The sequence below is a fragment of the Pseudophryne corroboree genome, chromosome 2, assembly GCF_028390025.1.
Source record: "Pseudophryne corroboree isolate aPseCor3 chromosome 2, aPseCor3.hap2, whole genome shotgun sequence".
Lineage (NCBI taxonomy): Eukaryota > Metazoa > Chordata > Amphibia > Anura > Myobatrachidae > Pseudophryne > Pseudophryne corroboree.
Window position 1 is genome coordinate 16,720,581 of NC_086445.1, and position 21,794 is coordinate 16,742,374.

Sequence of the window (21,794 nt, forward strand, 5' to 3'; positions counted from 1 at the left end):
ATACGCACACAGCTGAAAACCTCTTACGGCAACTGAGGAAGATCATCGCGGAATGGCTTACCCCAATTGGACTCTCCTGTGGATTTGTGGCATCGGACAACGCCAGCAATATTGTGTGTGCATTAAATCTGGGCCAATTCCAGCACGTCCCATGTTTTGCACATACCTTGAATTTGGTGGTGCAGAATTTTTTAAAAAACGACAGGGCCGTGCAAGAGATGCTGTCGGTGGCCAGAAGAATTGCGGGACACTTTCGGCGTACAGGCACCACGTACAGAAAACTGGAGCACCACCAAAAACTACTGAACCTGCCCTGCCATCATCTGAAGCAAGAAGTGGTAACGAGGTGGAATTCAACCCTCTATATGCTTCAGAGGTTGGAGGAGCAGCAAAAGGCCATTCAAGCCTATACAATTGAGCACGATATAGTAGGTGGAATGCACCTGTCTCAAGTGCAGTGGAGAATGATTTCAACGTTGTGCAAGGTTCTGATGCCCTTTGAACTTGCCACACGTGAAGTCAGTTCAGACACTGCCAGCCTGAGTCAGGTCATTCCCCTCATCAGGCTTTTGCAGAAGAAGCTGGAGGCATTGAAGGAGGAGCTAACACGGAGCGATTCCGCTAGGCATGTGGGACTTGTGGATGCAGCCCTTAATTCGCTTAACAAGGATTCACGGGTGGTCAATCTGTTGAAATCAGAGCACTACATTTTGGCCACCGTGCTCGATCCTAGATTTAAAGCCTACCTTGGATCTCTCTTTCCGGCAGACACAGGTCTGCTGGGGTTGAAAGACCTGCTGGTGACAAAATTGTCAAGTCAAGCGGAACGCGACCTGTCAACATCTCCTCCTTCACATTCTCCCGCAACTGGGGGTGCGAGGAAAAGGCTCAGAATTCCGAGCCCACCCGCTGGCGGTGATGCAGGGCAGTCTGGAGCGACTGCTGATGCTGACATCTGGTCCGGACTGAAGGACCTGACAACGATTACGGACATGTCGTCTACTGTCACTGCATATGATTCTCTCAACATTGATAGAATGGTGGAGGATTATATGAGTGACCGCATCCAAGTAGGCACGTCACACAGTCCGTACTTATACTGGCAGGAAAAAGAGGCAATTTGGAGGCCCTTGCACAAACTGGCTTTATTCTACCTAAGTTGCCCTCCCACAAGTGTGTACTCCGAAAGAGTGTTTAGTGCCGCCGCTCACCTTGTCAGCAATCGGCGTACGAGGTTACATCCAGAAAATGTGGAGAAGATGATGTTCATTAAAATGAATTATAATCAATTCCTCCGCGGAGACATTGACCAGCAGCAATTGCCTCCACAAAGTACACAGGGAGCTGAGATGGTGGATTCCAGTGGGGACGAATTGATAATCTGTGAGGAGGGGGATGTACACGGTGATATATCGGAGGGTGAAGATGAGGTGGACATCTTGCCTCTGTAGAGCCAGTTTGTGCAAGGAGAGATTAATTGCTTCTTTTTTGGGGGGGGTCCAAACCAACCCGTCATATCAGTCACAGTCGTGTGGCAGACCCTGTCACTGAAATGATGGGTTGGTTAAAGTGTGCATGTCCTGTTTTGTTTATACAACATAAGGGTGGGTGGGAGGGCCCAAGGATAATTCCATCTTGCACCTCTTTTTTCTTTTCTTTTTCTTTGCATCATGTGCTGATTGGGGTGGGTTTTTTGGAAGGGACACCCTGCGTGACACTGCAGTGCCACTCCTAGATGGGCCCGGTGTTTGTGTCGGCCACTAGGGTCGCTAATCTTACTCACACAGCTACCTCATTGCGCCTCTTTTTTTCTTTGCGTCATGTGCTGTTTGGGGAGGGTTTTTTGGAAGGGACATCCTGCGTGACACTGCAGTGCCACTCCTAGATGTGCCCGGTGTTTGTGTCGGCCACTAGGGTCGCTAATCTTACTCACACAGTCAGCTACCTCATTGCGCCTCTTTTTTTCTTTGCGTCATGTGCTGTTTGGGGAGGGTTTTTTGGAAGGGCCATCCTGCGTGACACTGCAGTGCCACTCCTAGATGGGCCCGGTGTTTGTGTCGGCCACTAGGGTCGCTAATCTTACTCACACAGCTACCTCATTGCGCCTCTTTTTTTCTTTGCGTCATGTGCTGTTTGGGGAGGGTTTTTTGGAAGGGACATCCTGCGTGACACTGCAGTGCCACTCCTAGATGGGCCCGGTGTTTGTGTCGGCCACTAGGGTCGCTTATCTTACTCACACAGCGACCTCGGTGCAAATTTTAGGACTAAAAATAATATTGTGAGGTGTGAGGTATTCAGAATAGACTGAAAATGAGTGTAAATTATGGTTTTTGAGGTTAATAATACTTTGGGATCAAAATGACCCCCAAATTCTATGATTTAAGCTGTTTTTTAGTGTTTTTTGAAAAAAACACCCGAATCCAAAACACACCCGAATCCGACAAAAAAAATTCGGTGAGGTTTTGCCAAAACGCGTTCGAACCCAAAACACGGCCGCGGAACCGAACCCAAAACCAAAACACAAAACCCGAAAAATTTCAGGCGCTCATCTCTAGTAGTGGCTCAAGGTCGCCTATCCTGAATGGTGGAAGATGCTGCAGTGGGGAACTTCAGTGTTCTGTTGCTGCGGAGTCTTACACTACCACATCTTCTGGCTTCACCACGCCAGCTTCTGGCCTCTTCCGCGCCCACTGAAGCTCTTCCTCTCTTCAGGAACTCTTCACTGCTCCCTCTCCACCTTCAGACTGACCGCTCCCGCTTGGCATCATCTGATATAACAAGCTGGGAGTGGGCGGAGCTATGACACAGTGAGCCCTGATTGGCTCGCTATGGTCGCGTTCTATTGGCTGCCCATCCGTGAGCTGTGATTGGCTTACGATTGGTGCCGTGTTTGAAATGAAGCCTAGCCGGCGCTGAGAGCCAATAGATGGCCCCGATTCCACACATGCGCAGTTTGCATATAATCGCTCAGTTGCGTGATAATCGGCTATTGCATACAAACATGAATTATACCCACAGCTCCTTACAGTGATGGTCTAGGTCACTTGGATAAAGGATGGGCAGCATTTGTACTCATTCTTCAATACTGGGTACACATGGAAGAGCAGCAGATGAAACGGACAAACCTAGTACATTCTGTAACCAGCCGGCGTGAGAGAACATTGTCAGCAGCACAGAGTATGTCAGCTCATCAATCATCTGTGTCCATGTATACACAGGTCTGGGGTAATAGAGGCTAGAGCAACACGTAGCCAGTCTGAGAAACTATTGGGCTTATTTATCAATGAGTGATACATGTCACTGTGAGTGATAAATTGCACCAGCCAATCAGCTCCTGTCATTTTTTCAAACATAGCCTGTAACACGGCAGTTAAGAGCTGATTGGCTGGTGCAATTTATCACTCACAGTGAAATGTATCACTCATTGATAAATGAGCCCATATATATTAATAACAGCCCAGTGATAATCAAAGTTTCCCTCCCTGAGATAGAGGTGATCTCCCCGACTCCCGCAGGAGTGTTTAAATCTCCCTGCAGCCGCTCCATAGAGTCATAGAGCAATGACTGGCCGCACAACGTTATGTGCCCTGAGGACCAGTCAACACCTGAGCACTAGAGGAGCTGCTGCTGCTTCTCTTAGTAACATGTAACACAGTGTGCCCTGCGAAGAGTTAATGCGGTCATTGTTCTCCACTTATCTTTAATTACTGTGCGGCTGCGAGTGCTGAAATATGCATGAAACATCTCTGTCCCAGATCGGATGAAGGGAGTGAGCAGAGTTTCCTGGTGCTGGTCACAGAGAGGGAAGCGCCTCTCCCTCTGCGCTGTACCCTGGCCCTCTGCTGTAGGAGCAGCTCCCGCTGTCCCAGATATTGCTGTGGGCCCTGCACCAGGCTGAAGCTACAGTACACCGGGGGAATGTAACACAGCTCCCAGGGGCATATAAAATATCTAGTGGAGGCTTCATGTCATAAACCAATGTATTGTACAGTAAGTAACGCAAAACCTGCTACAGAGTCAGACAGGGGGTAGCATACTGGACCATTCCACCATATCCTCAGCCAGTCCACTGATATAGAGTCTCCCCAGGCGTACTCGTACTGCAGGAAACGCAGAGAAACTGTGTCATGTGGGAGAGGACATCCCAGTGATATCCTGTAGCTCCGACACTGAACATGAACAGTACATTTACATCTACTGCATTAGGGCAGGTACCCGCTGGCCAGTGGCGTATTGTATATGTATAATGGGTGTACACAGGCCCACAACGCACACCCTGCACCCATTTCTTGTATACTTACCCCTCAAGAGTCCTGTGTCGGCAGCGTTGCACAACTCACCGGGGAAATTCGCACATACACAGTAGGAAAATCACTGGGAAAATGGCCGCCGCGCCATTTCCCCGGAGACGTGCGCACACACACACTGGACTCTGGTACAGCGCTAGGGTCTCCTAGTGACCCCAGTGCTCAGAGTCTACTGCTCTGCCGGCTAGAGAGGAGCGGGCCAGACGAGGCTGCACATGGGACCCCTCCTGTCTTCATACATCACTGCATTGCTGCTACACGTACGCAAAGACCAAATAAAACCGTCTATCTCTCAATAGGATTCCGGGGTCTTAATGACCTATTTATCATTAAATATTTGTGGATTATTTACCCACAAAAAGACCAATTTTCGGAGGGTAACCGCAAATATTTAGTATCGCCCGCATGTGTCCCAGAGGGACCGCAGCTAGTATTTCCAAACTCATATAAATAGTCCAACATATAATAGAAGCTGTTTATTTAATTTATATGTAAAAGCAGGGGGTAGATAGTGTGAGTGTCCCTGTACTCCGAGATAACAAGCACCTTACTGTATGGGCTCCATATACTGTGACACGGGAGAATCTATTACAGGACCACCTCACCCAATCCCCTACCTATAATACACCTGAGCACACAATATATCTGCACACCTGGGAGTGCCAGGGGTACCACACGCAATGTACATGGTGGGTGCTGATCCCGTGGGGCTCACAGGGTTCTGGGCTAGTGTGAGGTCTGAGTAGGATTGGATGTACTGTATGTACTGCTCACCTTCCTGGCAGCACATAACCAGGGGGAGATGTATCAAAGCTTGGAGGAAGCAAGGAATCAGCTCCTAACTGTCATTTAACAGGCTGCCTAATGGTATCTTCAGTCCTGTTAGCAGATCTCCTGCAGAGCCGGCCCTAACCAATATGATGCCCTAGGCAAGATTTTGGCTGGTGCCCCCTAGCACCACCGCTGGTTCCGCCTCTGACCTTGCACCTCTTTCCCAGGTGTTTGTACTTTGTACCCCCTATATTTTAAATAGGAACAGTTCGCACATTTGGCGCACAGCCCAAAAAGGGGTATGTTTTTGCTGGCAAGGGGCATGGACACACAATAGTAACCCCAATTCCAATTACGCCACACAGTACTGCACTTTATTCACATTTAATCATGCGATAGTGTCCATAATTCATATTACATCCCACAGTAGTATCACTTTACCTTATAAATGTTACTCCTCACAGTAGAGCCCCTTATTCACATTACACCACACTGAATTGCTCCTTATTCACATTACACCACACCCTATTGCTCTTTATTCACATTAGACGACACAGTAGTGCCCTTTCTATAAACAATGCCACATAGTAGAGCACCTTAAACACATAATGCCACACAGTAATGCCCCTTACACATATGACATTATTAATGTCCTTCTAAACATAATGCGCCTTACACATTATGACAACCTTTATTAATGCCCTTTTACACATAATGTCCTTTACACATATGCCGCACATTATTAATGCCCTTATACACATAATGACACACATAGTGGCCCCTTACACATATGTTGCACATTATTAATGCATTTTTACATGACACACATAATGCTCCTTACACATATTCCAAACACTACTGCACAACCAACCCACTCACATGCACACAGCACTCACACTGCCACTAACACTGTGACCTCTGCCTCTGCTTGGATACAGATGTGTCCTCATAAATCTTGCCTCCATGCTAACGTTGGGCATATTTTTTTAATGAAAATGCATCTTATTTGCATTGCTATGTGGCTAGGATACACAAGCAGCTTCTACTGATTAAAATGATATGCAGCATGCCTATATACTGTGTGAGGCTGTGGCTGTATCTGCATATGAAATGCTACACACAGAATATAGGCATGCCGCATATCATTTTAATCAGCAGAAGCTGCTGGTGCCCCTAGGCATATCAAATGCCCTAGGCAATTGCCTACTTTGCCTATGCCTATGGTCGGCTCTGATCTCCTGTCTGTGATTACCTAATGGTAGCTTCAATCCTGCTAGCAGATCTCCTGTCTGTGATTGCCTAATGGTAGCTTCAGTCCTGCTAGCAGATCTCCTGTCTGTGATTGCCTAATGGTAGCTTCAGTCCTGCGAGCAGATCTCCTGTCTGTGATTGCCTAATGGAAGCTTCAGTCCTGCTAGCAGATCTCCTGTCTGTGATTGCCTAATGGTAGCTTCAGTCCTGCTAGCAAATCTCCTGTCTGTGATTGCCTAATGGTAGCTTCAGTCCTGTTTGCAGATCTCCTGTCTGTGATTGCCTAATGGTAGCTTCAGTCCTGCTAGCAGATCTCCTGTCTGTGATTGCCTAATGGTAGCTTCAGTCCTGCTAGCAGATCTCCTGTCTGTGATTGCCTAATGGTAGCTTCAGTCCTGCTAGCAGATCTCATGTCTGTGATTGCCTAATGGAAGCTTCAGTCCTGCTAGCAGATCTCCTGTCTGTGATTGCCTAATGGAAGCATCAGTCCTGCTAACAGATCTCCTGTCTGTGATTACCTAATGGAAGCTTCAGTCCTGCTAGCAGATCTCCTGTCTGTGATTGCCTAATGGTAGCTTCAGTCCTGCTAGCAGATCTCCTGTCTGTGATTGCCTAATGGTAGCTTCAGTCCTGCTAGCAGATCTCCTGTCTGTGATTGCCTAATGGTAGCTTCAGTCCTGCTAGCAGATCTCATGTCTGTGATTGCCTAATGGTAGCTTCAGTCCTGCTAGCAGATCTCCTGTCTGTGATTACCTGATGGAAGCTTCAGTCCTGTTTGCAGATCTCCTGTCTGTGATTGCCTAATGGTAGCTTCAGTCCTGTTTGCAGATCTCCTGTCTGTGATTGCCTAATGGTAGCTTCAGTCCTGTTTGCAGATCTCCTGTCTGTGATTGCCTAATGGAAGCATCAGTCCTGCTAGCAGATCTCCTGTCTGTGATTACCTAATGGAAGCTTCAGTTCTGTTTGCAGATCTCCTGTCTGTGATTACCTAATGGAAGCACAGTCCTGCTAGCAGATCTCCTGTCTGTGATTACCTAATGGAAGCTTCAGTCCTGTTTGCAGATCTCCTGTCTGTGATTGCCTAATGGTAGCTTCAGTCCTGTTTGCAGATCTCCTGTCTGTGATTGCCTAATGGTAGCTTCAGTCCTGTTTGCAGATCTCCTGTCTGTGATTGCCTAATGGAAGCATCAATCCTGCTAGCAGATCTCCTGTCTGTGATTACCTAATGGAAGCTTCAGTTCTGTTTGCAGATCTCCTGTCTGTGATTACCTAATGGAAGCACAGTCCTGCTAGCAGATCTCCTGTCTGTGATTGCCTAATGGAAGCTTCAGTCCTGCTAGCAGATCTCCTGTCTGTGATTGCCTAATGGTAGCTTCAGTCCTGTTTGCAGATCTCCTGTCTGTGATTGCCTAATGGAAGCTTCAGTCCTGCTAGCAAATCTCCTGTCTGTGATTGCCTAATGGAAGCTTCAGTCCTGCTAGCAGATCTCCTGTCTGTGATTGCCTAATGGTAGCTTCAGTCCTGTTTGCAGATCTCCTATCTGTGATTGCCTAATGGAAGCTTCAGTCCTGCTAGCAGATCTCCTGTCTGTGATTACCTAATGGAAGCTTCAGTTCTGTTTGCAGATCTCCTGTCTGTGATTACCTAATGGAAGCACAGTCCTGCTAGCAGATCTCCTGTCTGTGATTGCCTAATGGAAGCTTCAGTCCTGCTAGCAGATCTCCTGTCTGTGATTGCCTAATGGAAGCTTCAGTCCTGCTAGCAGATCTCCTGTCTGTGATTGCCTAATGGTAGCTTCAGTCCTGTTTGCAGATCTCCTGTCTGTGATTGCCTAATGGAAGCTTCAGTCCTGCTAGCAAATCTCCTGTCTGTGATTGCCTAATGGAAGCTTCAGTCCTGCTAGCAGATCTCCTGTCTGTGATTGCCTAATGGTAGCTTCAGTCCTGTTTGCAGATCTCCTATCTGTGATTGCCTAATGGAAGCTTCAGTCCTGCTAGCAGATCTCCTGTCTGTGATTGCCTAATGGAAGCTTCAGTCCTGCTAGCAGATCTCCTGTCTGTGATTGCCTAATGGAAGCTTCAGTCCTGTTAGCAGATCTCCTGTCTGTGATTGCCTAATGGTAGCTTCAGTCCTGCTAGCAGATCTCCTGTCTGTGATTGCCTAATGGTAGCTTCAGTCCTGCTAGCAGATCTCCTGTCTGTGATTGCCTAATGGTAGCTTCAGTCCTGCTAGCAGATCTCCTGTCTGTGATTGCCTAATGGTAGCTTCAGTCCTGCTAGCAGATCTCCTGTCTGTGATTGCCTAATGGTAGCTTCAGTCCTGCTAGCAGATCTCCTGTCTGTGATTGCCTAATGGTAGCTTCAGTCCTGCTAGCAGATCTCCTGTCTGTGATTGCCTAATGGTAGCTTCAGTCCTGCTAGCAGATCTCATGTCTGTGATTGCCTAATGGAAGCTTCAGTCCTGCTAGCAGATCTCCTGTCTGTGATTGCCTAATGGAAGCTTCAGTCCTGCTAGCAGATCTCCTGTCTGTGATTGCCTAATGGAAGCTTCAGTCCTGCTAGCAGATCTCCTGTCTGTGATTGCCTAATGGAAGCTTCAGTCCTGCTAGCAGATCTCCTGTCTGTGATTGCCTAATGCAGTGGTTTCCAAACTTTTTTGAATCACGGCGCCCTAGAATATCAGAATTTTTTTCACGGCACCCCTAGGTCAAAAATTTCTTATTGAGAAATTTAGAAAGAAATATTACATTAAGTAGATCACGTTTATATGTCATCCTTAGGGTCAGTTGTGTGGTGAGGGACAAGATTTGCTTCTGTTTGGCCACATATTTTATGTCTCTACTTAAGTCTTGTAGCAGCAGCTCTCTCTGCCCTAGCTACTGCAGCACCTCTTTCTGCCTTGGCTTCTGCGGAACCTCTCTCTGCCCCAACTGTTGCAGCACTTCTCTCTACATTGATTCTGCATCACCTCTCTCTGCCCCACCTGCTGCTGCACAACCTCTCTCTGCAGTAGCTGCTGAACCACCTCTTTCTGAACTTGCTGCTGCAGCACTTCTCTCTGCCCCAGCTGCTGCTGCAGCACCTCTCTCTGCGCTAGAAGCTGCAGTACCTCACTCTGGGGGTAATTCAGAGTTGATCGCAGCAGCAAATTTGTTAGCAGTTGGGCAAAACCATGTACACTGCAGGGGGGGGCAGATGTAACATGTGCAGAGAGAGTTAGATTTGGGTGGGTTATTTTGTTTCTGTGCAGGGTAAATACTGGCTGCTTTATTTTTACACTGCAATTTAGATTTCAGTTTGAACATACCCCACCCAAATCTAATTCTCTCTGCACATGTTACATCTGCCCCCCCTGCAGTGCACATGGGCCCTCATTCCGAGTTGATCGGTCGCAAGGCGAATTTAGCAGAGTTACACACGCTAAGCCGCCGCCTACTGGGAGTGAATCTTAGCTTCTTAAAATTGCGACCGATGTATTCGCAATATTGCGATTACTAACTACTTAGCAGTTTCAGAGTAGCTTCAGACTTACTCTGCCTGTGCGATCAGTTCAGTGCTTGTCGTTCCTGTTTGACGTCACAAACACACCCAGCGTTCGCCCAGGCACTCCCACCGTTTCTCCGGCCACTCCTGCGTTTTTTCCGGAAACGGTAGCGTTTTCAGCCACACGCCCCTGAAACGCCGTGTTTCCGCCCAGTAACACCCATTTCCTGTCAATCACATTACGATCGCCGGAGCGATGAAAAAGCCGTGAGTAAAATTACTTTCTACATAGCAAAGTTACTTGGCGCAGTCGCAGTGCGAACATTGCGCATGCGTACTAAGCGGATTTTCATTGCGATGCGATGAAAAATACCGAGCGAACAACTCGGAATGAGGGCCATGGTTTTGACCAATTGCTAACAAATTTGCTACTGCAATCAACTCTGAATTAGGCCCTTTGTCTCCCAGGCTGCTGCAGCACCTCTCTCTGCCCCTCAGGCTGTTGCGATGACACTCTCTCTGCCCCCCAAGTAAATAGTTAAATATGACTACTACCATAGCAGCTCTATCATGGTGTAATGTGTATAAGGGTCTCAACCATAGTGTGTCATGTATAAGGGGCCCTTCTGTGTGGTGTAACGTGTATAAGGGACTCAACTTTGTAGCATAACGTGTATAAGGGGTACTACTGGCCACACACCTTCCCAATTAAGCCATTATCTATTTATTATTACTAGTTATTTATATAGGGTTAATTTGTGTTGGGAGCCAATTAACCTACCAGTATATTTTTGCATTGTGGGAGGAAACCGGAGTACCCGGAGGAAACCCACGTAAGTACGGGGAGAATATACAAACTCCACACAGTTAGGACCATGGTGGGAATCAAACCCATGACCTCAGTGCTGTAAGGCAGTAATGCTAAGCACTACACTGTCCAAGCTGCCATGCCCCTATATTACTGTTGCAAGCCTCCGGCACGCACTCACCCTATTTTAAACATGGGAGGCAGCCAAAGGAAACTTTTGCCCTCAGCTCCACAAGGTCTAGAACCGGCTCTAGGCACCCATTCAGTACAGGGGAGGGGACGCCAAAACATACCCTTGCTCCATGGTGCCTAGCTACACCTCTGGATAGGGAGGGCTCAGGTAGGCCTTCTCACCTGGGTAACATGCCACCTTGTCCTGGCACTGTGTCACGTGTATTCATGGGACAGATAGGGAGGGCTCAGGTAGGCCTTCTCACCTGGGTAATGTGATGTTAGTGTATTAGAAAGCTTAATATTTGTAGACACTCCCTTACTAATCTGTGTAAGCCTGAATCTTCAGTGATGGTCCCTGGGACCAGGGGGATGCTGGGAAGTGGGTGGTACAGTGTGCAGTATGCCTGGAGTTGGTGATGGAATAAACAGCACAGCAGTGAACTCACATGTCTCTGTGTCCTGATGACTGGATTTACAAACATATGAACAAAACATGGTGTCAGAAGAAGTTTAACTTGGACTGCTAGTGCTCTTAGAGTGTGAAAGAATCCTGCAGAAGTCTGTAAGGCTGTGATAATCAGTGTCTGCAAAGCCTGCCGTGTGCTCCTCTATTGAAACAGTGAGTAACCATGGATAAACTGGCACCTCCAACCGGCTTGCTGATGTCTGGTAACTTGTCTGAAAACTGGAAAAGATTTAAGCAAAGGTTTAATATATATCTTGCTGCATGTGGAGCTGATTCAGAGGCTGGCAAAACGAAGGCATGCATTTTCCTCCATGTGATAGGAGAGGATGTGCTGGACATTTATAATAGTTTTCAGTTTGCTGAGGGGCCGAATATGGTTCTATCTTCTATAATGCAAAAGTTTGAAGATTACTTTGTGCCAAGGAAAAATGTGACATATGAAAGATATAAGTTTTTCACATGTGATCAGAAGTCTGTAGATGGATTTGATCAGTATGTTACAGAGCTGCAATCGCTCAGTAAAACCTGTGAGTTTGGTGATTTAAAGGATTCACTGATTAAAGATCGTATTGTCTGTGGAATACCTTATAATGGACTCAGAGAGAGACTGCTGAGAGAGCAAGACCTAACACTAGAAAAGGCAGTGACTATGTGCAGATCTGCAGAAATAACTAGATTTCAAGCCAAAAAGTTACACAAGGAAGTTGATGCTGCTGTCCATGTAGTGCAGAACACAGAGCCAAGCAAACCTCCAGTCTCAAGAATTAAGCAGTCTAAGCCACAGTCTAACAAGGAAATGTGTAGTAGATGTGGAAATGCTCACAATCCTAAAATGTGCCCGGCTTATGGTAAAACCTGCATGAAATGTGGTAGACTTAATCACTTTGCCAAATGCTGTAAAATGAAAAGGGAAACAACCAATGTGCATGCTGTTAAACAGAGGAATTCTTTGTGGATTGCATTGAACTTTGCAGTGCAGATAAGAAAGAATGGATTGTCCCTTTAACTGTGAACAAGATTGTCATTCCCTTTAAGCTTGATACTGGCGCGCAGGTGAATTTAAAATAATTTCAAAACTATAAGACTTTTAGAGTAAAACCTAAAATTCATCCAGCCAAAGTGAAAGTTGCAGGGTACACTGGGGAGGAAATTCCTGTGAAAGGTACATGCTTAGTGACACTGAAATATAAGGGACAACAGTTTAAAACATCTCTACTGATTGTGGATAAAAATGGGCAACCGATTCTAGGTTTAAGTTCCTGTGAGAAACTAAGTGTTAGGTTCCTGGTACTCAGAACAAGGGAGATGTTATGAAGTGAGTCCAGAGCACCAGGACATAACGCTGGGAAAGGGGAATGGAAAGGGAATAGCCCCTGGCGCCCTATCTCCGTTGTCTCGCCCGTGCTGTCAGTACACTCTTGCGAGACTATGGTTGCTTGAGCCCATGGCAGCCGCGTTTGAAGGGCGGATTACATCTGCCCAACTTTGATGCCCCCTCAGGTCTTAATGAGAGACAAAGAGTGTACCGAGACAGGGTGATAACAAGGGGCCCTCTTACTGAAACAACCATAGCCAGGGGCTACTAACTAGCCTAAAACTAAATGTATGTGCGGCTTGCCGCCAAAGGAAAAGAACAACAAAGGAAATGCTGACCACACGCCGACACAATACTTTTGTGTACCGGCGGTGACAGCATAAGCAGAACCCTCTGCAAAACACCAGTGACAGAAATAATAATGGAATACAGCGGCCTAGGCCGACGGACGCGGCAGAGCCGCTACTCACGGAACCGGTACGAATACTGGCAAACGGACAGGAACTCCCAATGCTGCTGACACAGACTCTCAGAACTGGATGACAGGCAGAATCCCAAACGACAGACCGGTGGACACCAAGAAGCCAGAAACTTGACCAGGCACAGGCAAAGCCACTGGACCTCAGGACAGGAACGCCTAACGGCAGGACACGGGATCAGACACAGGAATCGACACAGGGACTGACACAGGAATCGACACAGGAACTCAGGAACTAGCAGGAACCAAGCTCAGAACTCAAGCAGACTGGAAACCTAGAAATATCACCAGCGTCTGTGAATAGCACTGAGCCAGCATATAACAGAGAGGCCTAATTAATAATCTCATGCAGCTGCCCTGTTGCATGACTCCAAACTGACAAGATGCAATTAGCAGCCAGGTGAGGCTGAACACATGGGAACAAGCTGCAATTACACAGACTCACCAGCGGAAGCAACCAAGAGTACTCTTAAACAGAGCAACGGGAAATCCTGGCCTGCGAAACAACTTATAAACAGAAAATAGGAATGAACCACTACCTGTGGTTCATAACAGTATCCCCTCCTTAAGGGTGAGTTCCGAGCACCCCATGACACCCACGGGGAACATGAACAGAAGAATAACATAAAATACCTAACTGACATGCAAAACAGGAATGAGCCACAGCCGTGGCTCATAACAGTACCCCCCCTTGAGGAGGGGTCAAAGGACCCCAAAATACAGACTATCCAAAACAAGGGATACAAAAAAAAACCCTGACACACTGGTCTAACAGACACGAAAACAGAAACAAGCTGCAACCACAGCTTGTAACAGTGCCCTCCCCCTGACGGTGGCCACTGGACACAAGATAAGGAGAAAAAAAAATCTTTTTTTTTTTTTATATCAAGGCAAGAGTCAAAAATTATTTATTTTTCTTCTTCTTTTTACAAAGCTCTTTAGGTCTGACCAAGGTAATTCCCCAAACATTGTCTGAACTGATGGTACCACCCAGCAAGGCTGCGTTCAAATCAGAGATAGGTTTCTTACCCTTGGGAGCTGAACTTTCAGGCAAAGTACTCCTATTAGGAGAAGAAGTCAGAAAAGCACATCCTGCAGTCAAAACAACGGGCTGAGACTCTTGTGCCGAGTTTACAGTATTTGGTGGACTCTCAGCAGACAAGACGGGTGACTTAGAGGAACCTGAACCAATTTCTTTGGAACCATATCTTTTAATAATTGCATCACTGAATGCTGGGGGATCCTGAAGAATGGGATCTTCAGCTTTCATTAGGCTGGTCGCCCACTCAAACGGCTCTCCTCTAAAAGAATAAATCAGATAGAGCACAAGGTTTTCTGAAGTGATGCCCAGAAATGGTCTAGACAACATAATAATGTAATAGTGTTTGTAAAGCGCCAGAAATTGGGCTAAGTCCCCATCAAAGATTATGGATGTTGAGATATCAACAGAGTCAGGATCTGTTTCCTTCCCATCTGACTGACTGGAGTGCTTTGCTAGAACCTGGTCACTATTGACTTTACTCGAGGCTGAGACTCTCTGAACCCCACCCGGGGCAGTGACTTTCTGAACCCCACCCGGGGCAGTGACTTTCTGAACCCCACCCGGGGCAGTGGCCTCCGGGAACCCCGCTGGGGCAGTGGCCTCCGGGAACCCCGCTGGGGCAGTGGCCTCGGGGAACCCCGCTGGGGTCAGCACCTCGGATTCTTTTACTGGGACCGAGCCGTCGGCCTCCCCCACTGGGACCGAGCCATCGGCCTCCCTCACTGGGACCGAGCCATCGGCTTCCCTCACTGGGACCGAGCCATCGGCTTCCCTCACTGGGACCGAGCCATCGGCTTCCCTCACTGGGAGTGAGCCATTGGCCTCCCTCTCTGAGTCGATAATTATCGAAACTTCTCCCGGGACTATGACTTCCGGGACTTTTGCTGAAGCTATAACCTTCAGAACCTCCACAAATGCTATGCCTCTTAAGTTCTTTCCTGGGGAAGCGACCTCTAGACCCTTCTTTGAGGCTGCGTCTCACGAGACCCCACTTGGGGATATTACTTCAAAGATCCCTTCTGGGGTTTTGCTTCTCGAGTTCCCTTCTAGAACTATGGTTTTAGATACCCTTTCTGGGGTTGCGCTCTTCAAGTCCCTACCTGGGGTAACAGCTTCTGAGACCCCTTCTGGTATGGAAACCTGAGCTATAATATTTGATGTCCCTCTATTAGAGATGAGCGGGTTCGGTTTCTCTGAATCCGAACCCGCCCGAACTTCAAGGTTTTTTTCACGGGTCCGAGCAGACTCGGATCCTCCCGCCTTGCTCGGTTAACCCGAGCGCGCCCGAACGTCATCATGACGCTGTCGGATTCTCGCGAGACTCGGATTCTATATAAGGAGCCGCGCGTCGCCGCCATTTTCACACGTGCATTGAGATTGATAGGGAGAGGACGTGGCTGGCGTCCTCTCCATTTAGATTATAAGAGAGAGAGATTTACTGGAGCTTAGGACTAGGAGGAGTACTGTAGAAGTGTAGAGAGTGCAGAGAGTTTACTAGTGAGTGACCACCAGACAGTGCAGTTTATTTAATATATCCGTTCTCTGCCTGAAAAAAGCGATACACACAGTGACTCAGTCACATACCATATCTGTGTGCACTGCTCAGGCTCAGCCCAGTGTGCTGCATCATCTATATATATTATATATCTGTCTGACTGCTCAGCTCACACAGCTTATAATTGTGGGGGAGACTGGGGAGCACTGCAGTGCCAGTTATAGGTTATAGCAGGAGCCAGGAGTACATAATATTATATAGTGAGTGACCACCAGACAGTGCAGTTTATTTAATATATCCGTTCTCTGCCTGAAAAAAGCGATACACACAGTGACTCAGTCACATACCATATCTGTGTGCACTGCTCAGGCTCAGCCCAGTGTGCTGCATCATCTATATATATTATATATCTGTCTGACTGCTCAGCTCACACAGCTTATAATTGTGGGGGAGACTGGGGAGCACTGCAGTGCCAGTTATAGGTTATAGCAGGAGCCAGGAGTACATAATATTATATTAAAATTAAACAGTGCACACTTTTGCTGCAGGAGTGCCACTGCCAGTGTGACTGACCAGTGACCTGACCACACTGACCACCAGTATAGTTAGTAGTATACTTATATTGTGATTGCCTGAAAAAGTTAAACACTCGTCGTGTGACTTCACTTGTGTGTTGTTGTTTTTTTTATTCTATAAAAATAAAACTCATTCTGCTGACAGACAGTGTCCAGCAGGTCCGTCATTATATAATATATAATATATACCTGTCCGGCTGCAGTAGTGATATATATATATTTTTTATATCATTTATCATCCAGTCGCAGCAGACACAGTACGGTAGTTCACGGCTGTGGCTACCTCTGTGTCTGCACTCGGCAGGCAGTCCGTCCATAATTGTATACCACCTAACCGTGGTTTTTTTTTCTTCTTTATACATACATACTACTACGACATCTCTTTATCAACCAGTCTATATTAGCAGCAGACACAGTACAGTACGGTAGTTCACGGCTGTGGCTACCTCTGTGTCTGCACTCGGCAGGCAGTCCGTCCATAATTGTATACCACCTAACCGTGTTTTTTTTTTCTTTCTTCTTTATACATACATAGTTACATAGACATCTCTTTATCAACCAGTCTATATTAGCAGCAGACACAGTACAGTACGGTAGTTCACGGCTGTGGCTACCTCTGTGTCTGCACTCGGCAGGCAGTCCGTCCATAATTGTATACCACCTAACCGTGGTTTTTTTTTTCTTTCTTCTTTATACATACATAGTTACATAGACATCTCTTTATCAACCAGTCTATATTAGCAGCAGACACAGTACAGTACGGTAGTTCACGGCTGTGGCTACCTCTGTGTCTGCACTCGGCAGGCAGTCCGTCCATAATTGTATACCACCTAACCGTGGTTTTTTTTTCTTTCTTCTTTATACATACATAGTTACATAGACATCTCTTTATCAACCAGTCTATATTAGCAGCAGACACAGTACAGTACGGTAGTTCACGGCTGTGGCTACCTCTGTGTCTGCACTCGGCAGGCAGTCCGTCCATAATTGTATACCACCTAACCGTGGTTTTTTTTTCTTTCTTCTTTATACATACATAGTTACATAGACATCTCTTTATCAACCAGTCTATATTAGCAGCAGACACAGTACAGTACGGTAGTTCACGGCTGTGGCTACCTCTGTGTCTGCACTCGGCAGGCAGTCCATCCATAATTGTATACCACCTAACCGTGGTTTTTTTTTCTTTCTTCTTTATACATACATACTACTACGACATCTCTTTATCAACCAGTCTATATTATTAGCAGCAGACACAGTACAGTACGGTAGTTCACGGCTGTGGCTACCTCTGTGTCTGCACTCGGCAGGCAGTCCGTCCATAATTGTATACCACCTAACCGTGGTTTTTTTTTCTTTCTTCTTTATACATACATAGTTACATAGACATCTCTTTATCAACCAGTCTATATTAGCAGCAGACACAGTACAGTACGGTAGTTCACGGCTGTGGCTACCTCTGTGTCTGCACTCGGCAGGCAGTCCATAATTGTATACTAGTATCCATCTCCATTGTTTACCTGAGGTGCCTTTTAGTTGTGCCTATTAAAATATGGAGAACAAAAATGTTGAGGTTCCAAAATTAGGGAAAGATCAAGATCCACTTCCACCTCGTGCTGAAGCTGCTGCCACTAGTCATGGCCGAGACGATGAAATGCCAGCAACGTCGTCTGCCAAGGCCGATGCCCAATGTCATAGTACAGAGCATGTCAAATCCAAAACACCAAATATCAGAAAAAAAAGGACTCCAAAACCTAAAATAAAATTGTCGGAGGAGAAGCGTAAACTTGCCAATATGCCATTTACGACACGGAGTGGCAAGGAACGGCTGAGGCCCTGGCTTATGTTCATGGCTAGTGGTTCAGCTTCACATGAGGATGGAAGCACTCAGCCTCTCGCTAGAAAAATGAAAAGACTCAAGCTGGCAAAAGCAGCACAGCAAAGAACTGTGCATTCTTCGAAATCCCAAATCCACAAGGAGAGTCCAATTGTGTCGGTTGCGATGCCTGACCTTCCCAACACTGGACGTGAAGAGCATGCGCCTTCCACCATTTGCACGCCCCCTGCAAGTGCTGGAAGGAGCACCCGCAGTCCAGTTCCTGATAGTCAGATTGAAGATGTCAGTGTTGAAGTACACCAGGATGAGGAGGATATGGGTGTTGCTGGCGCTGGGGAGGAAATTGACCAGGAGGATTCTGATGGTGAGGTGGTTTGTTTAAGTCAGGCACCCGGGGAGACACCTGTTGTCCGTGGGAGGAATATGGCCGTTGACATGCCAGGTGAAAATACCAAAAAAATCAGCTCTTCGGTGTGGAGGTATTTCAACAGAAATGCGGACAACAGGTGTCAAGCCGTGTGTTCCCTTTGTCAAGCTGTAATAAGTAGGGGTAAGGACGTTAACCACCTCGGAACATCCTCCCTTATACGTCACCTGCAGCGCATTCATAATAAGTCAGTGACAAGTTCAAAAACTTTGGGTGACAGCGGAAGCAGTCCACTGACCAGTAAATCCCTTCCTCTTGTAACCAAGCTCACGCAAACCACCCCACCAACTCCCTCAGTGTCAATTTCCTCCTTCCCCAGGAATGCCAATAGTCCTGCAGGCCATGTCACTGGCAATTCTGACGATTCCTCTCCTGCCTGGGATTCCTCCGATGCATCCTTGCGTGTAACGCCTACTGCTGCTGGCGCTGCTGTTGTTGCTGCTGGGAGTCGATGGTCATCCCAGAGGGGAAGTCGTAAGCCCACTTGTACTACTTCCAGTAAGCAATTGACTGTTCAACAGTCCTTTGCGAGGAAGATGAAATATCACAGCAGTCATCCTGCTGCAAAGCGGATAACTGAGGCCTTGACAACTATGTTGGTGTTAGACGTGCGTCCGGTATCCGCCGTTAGTTCACAGGGAACTAGACAATTTATTGAGGCAGTGTGCCCCCGTTACCAAATACCATCTAGGTTCCACTTCTCTAGGCAGGCGATACCGAGAATGTACACGGACGTCAGAAAAAGACTCACCAGTGTCCTAAAAAATGCAGTTGTACCCAATGTCCACTTAACCACGGACATGTGGACAAGTGGAGCAGGGCAGGGTCAGGACTATATGACTGTGACAGCCCACTGGGTAGATGTATGGACTCCCGCCGCAAGAACAGCAGCGGCGGCACCAGTAGCAGCATCTCGCAAACGCCAACTCTTTCCTAGGCAGGCTACGCTTTGTATCACCGCTTTCCAGAATACGCACACAGCTGAAAACCTCTTACGGCAACTGAGGAAGATCATCGCGGAATGGCTTACCCCAATTGGACTCTCCTGTGGATTTGTGGCATCGGACAACGCCAGCAATATTGTGTGTGCATTAAATATGGGCAAATTCCAGCACGTCCCATGTTTTGCACATACCTTGAATTTGGTGGTGCAGAATTTTTTAAAAAACGACAGGGGCGTGCAAGAGATGCTGTCGGTGGCCAGAAGAATTGCGGGACACTTTCGGCGTACAGGCACCACGTACAGAAGACTGGAGCACCACCAAAAACTACTGAACCTGCCCTGCCATCATCTGAAGCAAGAAGTGGTAACGAGGTGGAATTCAACCCTCTATATGCTTCAGAGGTTGGAGGAGCAGCAAAAGGCCATTCAAGCCTATACAATTGAGCACGATATAGTAGGTGGAATGCACCTGTCTCAAGCGCAGTGGAGAATGATTTCAACGTTGTGCAAGGTTCTGATGCCCTTTGAACTTGCCACACGTGAAGTCAGTTCAGACACTGCCAGCCTGAGTCAGGTCATTCCCCTCATCAGGCTTTTGCAGAAGAAGCTGGAGACATTGAAGGAGGAGCTAACACGGAGCGATTCCGCTAGGCATGTGGGACTTGTGGATGGAGCCCTTAATTCGCTTAACAAGGATTCACGGGTGGTCAATCTGTTGAAATCAGAGCACTACATTTTGGCCACCGTGCTCGATCCTAGATTTAAAGCCTACCTTGGATCTCTCTTTCCGGCAGACACAAGTCTGCTGGGGTTGAAAGACCTGCTGGTGACAAAATTGTCAAGTCAAGCGGAACGCGACCTGTCAACATCTCCTCCTTCACATTCTCCCGCAACTGGGGGTGCGAGGAAAAGGCTCAGAATTCCGAGCCCACCCGCTGGCGGTGATGCAGGGCAGTCTGGAGCGACTGCTGATGCTGACATCTGGTCCGGACTGAAGGACCTGACAACGATTACGGACATGTCGTCTACTGTCACTGCATATGATTCTCTCAACATTGATAGAATGGTGGAGGATTATATGAGTGACCGCATCCAAGTAGGCACGTCACACAGTCCGTACTTATACTGGCAGGAAAAAGAGGCAATTTGGAGGCCCTTGCACAAACTGGCTTTATTCTACCTAAGTTGCCCTCCCACAAGTGTGTACTCCGAAAGAGTGTTTAGTGCCGCCGCTCACCTTGTCAGCAATCGGCGTACGAGGTTACATCCAGAAAATGTGGAGAAGATGATGTTCATTAAAATGAATTATAATCAATTCCTCCGCGGAGACATTGACCAGCAGCAATTGCCTCCACAAAGTACACAGGGAGCTGAGATGGTGGATTCCAGTGGGGACGAATTGATAATCTGTGAGGAGGGGGATGTACACGGTGATATATCGGAGGGTGATGATGAGGTGGACATCTTGCCTCTGTAGAGCCAGTTTGTGCAAGGAGAGATTAATTGCTTCTTTTTTGGGGGGGGTCCAAACCAACCCGTCATATCAGTCACAGTCGTGTGGCAGACCCTGTCACTGAAATGATGGGTTGGTTAAAGTGTGCATGTCCTGTTTTGTTTATACAACATAAGGGTGGGTGGGAGGGCCCAAGGACAATTCCATCTTGCACCTCTTTTTTCTTTTCTTTTTCTTTGCATCATGTGCTGATTGGGGAGGGTTTTTTGGAAGGGACATCCTGCGTGACACTGCAGTGCCACTCCTAAATGGGCCCGGTGTTTGTGTCGGCCACTAGGGTCGCTAATCTTACTCACACAGTCAGCTACCTCATTGCGCCTCTTTTTTTCTTTGCGTCATGTGCTGTTTGGGGAGGGTTTTTTGGAAGGGACATCCTGCGTGACACTGCAGTGCCACTCCTAGATGGGCCCGGTGTTTGTGTCGGCCACTAGGGTCGCTAATCTTACTCACACAGCTACCTCATTGCGCCTCTTTTTTTCTTTGCGTCATGTGCTGTTTGGGGAGGGTTTTTTGGAAGGGACATCCTGCGTGACACTGCAGTGCCACTCCTTGATGGGCCCGGTGTTTGTGTCGGCCACTAGGGTCGCTAATCTTACTCACACAGCTACCTCATTGCGCCTCTTTTTTTCTTTGCGTCATGTGCTGTTTGGGGAGGGTTTTTTGGAAGGGCCATCCTGCGTGACACTGCAGTGCCACTCCTAGATGGGCCCGGTGTTTGTGTCGGCCACTAGGGTCGCTAATCTTACTCACACAGCTACCTCATTGCGCCTCTTTTTTTCTTTGCGTCATGTGCTGTTTGGGGAGGGTTTTTTGGAAGGGCCATCCTGCGTGACACTGCAGTGCCACTCCTAGATGGGCCCGGTGTTTGTGTCGGCCACTAGGGTCGCTAATCTTACTCACACAGCTACCT